The sequence below is a fragment of the Rattus norvegicus genome, chromosome 20 (genome assembly GCF_021556685.1).
Source record: "Rattus norvegicus strain SHRSP/BbbUtx chromosome 20, alternate assembly SHRSP_T2T, whole genome shotgun sequence".
In the NCBI taxonomy this organism is placed as follows: Eukaryota; Metazoa; Chordata; class Mammalia; order Rodentia; family Muridae; genus Rattus; species Rattus norvegicus.
The window spans coordinates 16,378,588-16,383,285 of record NC_141553.1 but is presented as its reverse complement, the minus strand read 5'-3'; the positions used below and the strand labels follow the sequence as shown (position 1 = coordinate 16,383,285).

At 39.1% G+C, this 4,698-nt stretch overlaps 1 long non-coding RNA gene across 1 annotated transcript; it reads left to right on the top strand.

Moving 5' to 3' along the window:
• The first annotated feature begins 850 nt into the window (after positions 1-850).
• On the top strand, positions 851-4,488 carry LOC134483786 (uncharacterized). Its single transcript, XR_015646000.1, has 2 exons — positions 851-1,069; positions 4,311-4,488. It is a non-coding gene; the product is annotated as an uncharacterized LOC134483786 (long non-coding RNA).
• Positions 4,489-4,698: the final 210 nt, after the last annotated feature.

The following is a 4,698-nucleotide window of genomic DNA, read 5'->3' as shown; positions in this document are numbered from 1 at the left end:
TTCCTAACAAAAAGTCCTTGTGGTTTAAGATTAAGTATTTCTTTTAACACTTATCATAAATTTAAAGTTGGGTAAGTTACTGATAGATGATTGATAGCATTACATGTAAATATCATTTCAGGAATGTTGGCCTTCATTTTAAATTAAAGTTTCATGATTTTACCTAGTTTGCTTAAAACTACATAATTATTAAATAACACTAGGAAGTTTTTGACCCAGGTCTCTTTCTAAGTAATATATTTTTCAACATGGTGAAATTAAGTATCTTTTGGAACAAACACCATTAAATTTGTGTTTAGTAATTAATTAATCTGTTCTCTTAATGAGTAGAAAATCGTGGCCATCTTTTCATACTAAATTGATTAAAGCCTTTTTTCTCCCTAATAGTATATTATGACTAAGTATACAAACCACTTAATGTAGCTTCTGTGACCTTGGACGCTTGGCTTCTTGCTAAAAAGGAAGTGACAGTTATCTCTAAATTCTATGTTCAGTTTAGAAAATTAAATGTATGGAGGTCTTGGACAAGAAATACATATATAATTTAGAGGACCACCGGGAAGAAAAAAAGCCAGACTTCTCGAAGTATGGTAAATACATGTGATAGAATATTATGATCCAGCCATTGAAAGGAATTAAGCTTTGTTGCTGCTGTAACGGGCTTGATTTGAGCAGTAAATGATATCATCAGAGAGCCAAGTTTGCTCTGTTCTGCTCTGTTCAAATCAGCCATGACTTCCTAATAATGCCAGCTTCACCAGCACATAACCTGCTTGGCAACAGTAGCTTGGCAACAATCTGGATCATAAAGAGCGGAAGGGAGACGGGTTGTACCTTCTCAGACTTCTTTAAAAGGTATAATCTCCAGTGCTATCTCAACCTTTCCTTCCTTGAACAGATTAACCACCAAGATAGTGATTACCAGCAAGTGTTTCCATAGGTATCTAAAGGGCATCATGGTACCACTCTGCTAGTTAATAAGTTTCATCAAACTTCACCATGAGTTGGAAAAGTCTGTATCTGACAGATAGGAAGCCCCAGCTCATTCAATCCTGGCATCAGTAAAGAGGTATGGTTTGGAGACAAGGGTGTCAAGTTTCAGATCCCACTGTGCTTTAGAAGCTGGCATACTGTGTTCATAAACAATGTGGATTTGCACTTTGGGTAGGATGTTAAACTTTACAGCTTACTTGCCTCCTGACAACCTTAGTCCTGCCTCTAGCAGTACCTCCAACCATGGATGCCAAGACTAAAATCTGTTAAAGAAAAATTAGATGGAGTGAAAGCTATCCACCTGTGAGTGCTCAAATTCCATGAACATACATCTTTGTGCTTCCCATTGTGTGAAACCTCAGCAGGGCTCTCCCTTCTCATAAACATACTGGAGTCCAGGAAGAATTATATCACATCTGGAGTTAAATGAAAATGTGACTTATTTGAGCTATCATCGTGGACTCTTTTTACAGAGTCTGCATATCCACCTTAGAGTCATTGCCTATGCTACAAACGTCTACTTGAATAGAAAAAAGAAAGCTAACAAAATTGTATTTAATTGGGAAAGTTGATGACTGCACTAAGCAGCCGTTACAGAAATTATTTAACAATATTTATAAGGCAGAAATCCAGGCCAAAAAAAAAAGTCTCTAAAATTAGGTTAGAATGACACAGGCTAGACCTCATTCTGCAATGAGACTTGCACCAGTATGTTAGGACTGTAAGCTCTAGTCTTATGTATGGCAAGCAAGACGACCTTGGGTCCCAACCTTGGGATCTCTCGCCAAGACTGATTCGGTTAGCACAGGTGACCTTCCAGGTGGAGGATGATCTATCAACCTCAGATCTCTTGTGCAATGCTATCCAGGAAGAAAATTAACCTGCAGAACATAATTAACATTCATGGGTAATTAATTACTCCTTCAGGGAGAATGTGCTCATTTAGAAAGCTTGATTAAAACACACACTTCTTTAATTTAGTAAGGTAAATGGGGAAGTTGGAAATAGTTAAATGGCTTTTGGATGCGATCTTCCAACTTCTGGTGGTTATCCTGTGCTAGATTTCTAGCTTCCCTCTTTTCAGAACTGCATTAGTCCGCTGGGGCTTGTGTGATGAAATGTTATGTATATACTAGGTAATCCAATGACAGACACTTATTATAGTTCTCAAAGCTGGGAGTTCAAGACCAAAGTGCTAACAGACTTAGTTCTAGGTATGAGCCCATCTATGGCTTCCAAATCCTATGAAGGGAAATGTAGTTCCCTGTTCTCCTGTTGCTGAGATCACTCTGAAAGAGTTCATTTGAAAATGATTCCCTCCTGGGGTTGGGCATTTAGTCAGTGTAGAGCGCTTGCCTAGCAAGCGCAAGGCCCGGGGTTCGGTCCCCAGCTCCGAAAAAAAGAAAAAAGAAGAAGAAAAAGAAAAAAAAAGAAAGAAAAGAAAATGATTCCCTCCAAAGCCACACCTTCTAATGCCACGACACTGGGTTTTAGGACTTCAAATTACAACTAAGAGACAAAAACATTCTTACCACAATAAGGTCCCAAATTAAATTGGACTTAGAGCCAGGAAGGAGGGCAATGTTCAGTGTACAAGCTCCACATAAGGCTAGATGATACATAATGTACATAATGTAAGTATCAATTTAATAATATGCTCACGTAAGTTGAAAACTATCTGCCAATAAGCTGCATGCCTGCCACAGTTAACACGGTGTGCATTTTTTTAAACATCAAATGATATTCTTAGTGTGGGTGAGCATTTGAGAAACTCACAGTACGAACGAATATGCCATAAAACAACTGAATGGTTTTCTATGAAATCTTTAGAAATCAAAACCAGACTTCAAAGGATGGGTTGGAGCAGGAGCCCCCTGCAGGCTCTGACAAGAAAAACTAGGTCCTTCCTGGAGTTCTTGCTACACCCTGTCCTCTACAACTTGTGTCTCCAAGCTTCAGTTACATGACCGGCTACCCCTGTCCCTTAGAGCTATAATTCCCCATTTATCTCCTACAGAGGTTCAGCTGCTGGGTCCAAGAACCATTAAATCTATGATAACCGCATTCTTATCAGTTACATGTATAACTCTATTTTCAAATGTGTTAAATTTGCATGTAACTAGAGGAAGGCACCACCAGCAGGGATCCTTTTAAGAGATACCATCTGAGAGATTCAAAGCATGCATGCCTGCCCCAAATCACTTAATCCTGGCATCAATAAAGCGATATGGTTTGAAGACGGGGGTGCCAAGTTTCAGATCACACCATGCTTTAGAAGCCAGCATACTTCATTCATTAAACAAAGTGGATATGGAGTTTCAGTAGGATGTTAAACTTTACAGTGCACTTTTCTCCTGACAACCTCAGGTCTGCCTCTAGCATCCAACCATGGATGCTAAGGCTAAAATCTCTTAAAGAAAAATTAGACGGAGTGAAAAAGCGATCTATCTGTCAGTGCTCAAATTCTATGAACATACATTGTCGTTGTTTCCCATTGTGGGAAACCTCAGCGGGGCTCTCCCCTCTCATAAGTATACCGGAGTTCAAGCAGAATTATATATAACTGAATGAAAATGCAACTCTTTGAACCTTTACTCTGGACTCTCTAACTAGAACTCCATGCCCACTTCACGGTCGTTCCATATTCCACAAATATGCACTTGAATAGGGGAAAAAATAAACGCCAACAAAATCCTTGAGTTAGTTTAAAATGGCATCATTACTTGCAAATATTATGTATGAATTCGGATAACTGCCAAATACCTATTTTTCCATAACAGAAATAAATGTGTTATCCCCCTTCCAAGATTTCCAAGGAACAAAATGTTAGGTCCAGCCATTTGACTTTGAATTGATGCTTCTTGTAGCAACAAAGGTCTATGACAATCTGGAAGGATTTTAACCATTTATTTGATCTGAAAAATGAACATTCAGTTCCTATGTTTACATATTCTTTTCTCTGCTCATTTGTTCTTTGCTAGGCAATGCTTTGGTCCCCAGTAAGCAACTGAAGAAGAAAATTGCTCTTGCTTTTGTAAAGTACTGATACATTTAAATGATAATTGAAGGCTGCTGTCGAAGGTGTTGGGATATAGAATATAGCACCCAGTGCTTGTGGTTGAAGACTGCAGGGTAGCAACTGAGAAAATAAATCATGTATAAAAGTAGCTTTAAACCGATTACAACTGTACAAGAGCTTCCCTGCCAATAGCCCTCCCCATAAATGCTGATATTTTCTGGCTTTTTCAGGGGTATTGAATTCGAGTTTTAGACAAAGTCATTACAGTTGACCTTTTCCGTTCTTTCTCTATGTCCAGGAATCAACTGTCTCCTAAAAGATTTTTGCGGTAGGACTCGCAGCTGGGAACAGAGTTTAGGGGAGAGCACGAGGGAGATCTGCATGGTTACCCTTAGCCACAGCAGTGCCACCACACTTCCAACGAGCATCTAGAGAAGGAAATTATTCTCCTAAATATAAACGGTGTCTTAATCTGATCAGTATGGAAACGTGTTTTTTCAATCGCAAAATAGCAAGTAATAAGTATGGAAATATTCAGGAAGGTCGAACATTTAAATGGCAGTGGATTTCATTAAATAAGGCTGAGGAGACACAGTGAATCTCTGTGGTGAACACCATTGTCACCGGAAATCGGGTCCCTGGAAGAAGGGTCTGAGCTCAGAGGGACACCGGAAGACATGACCTGG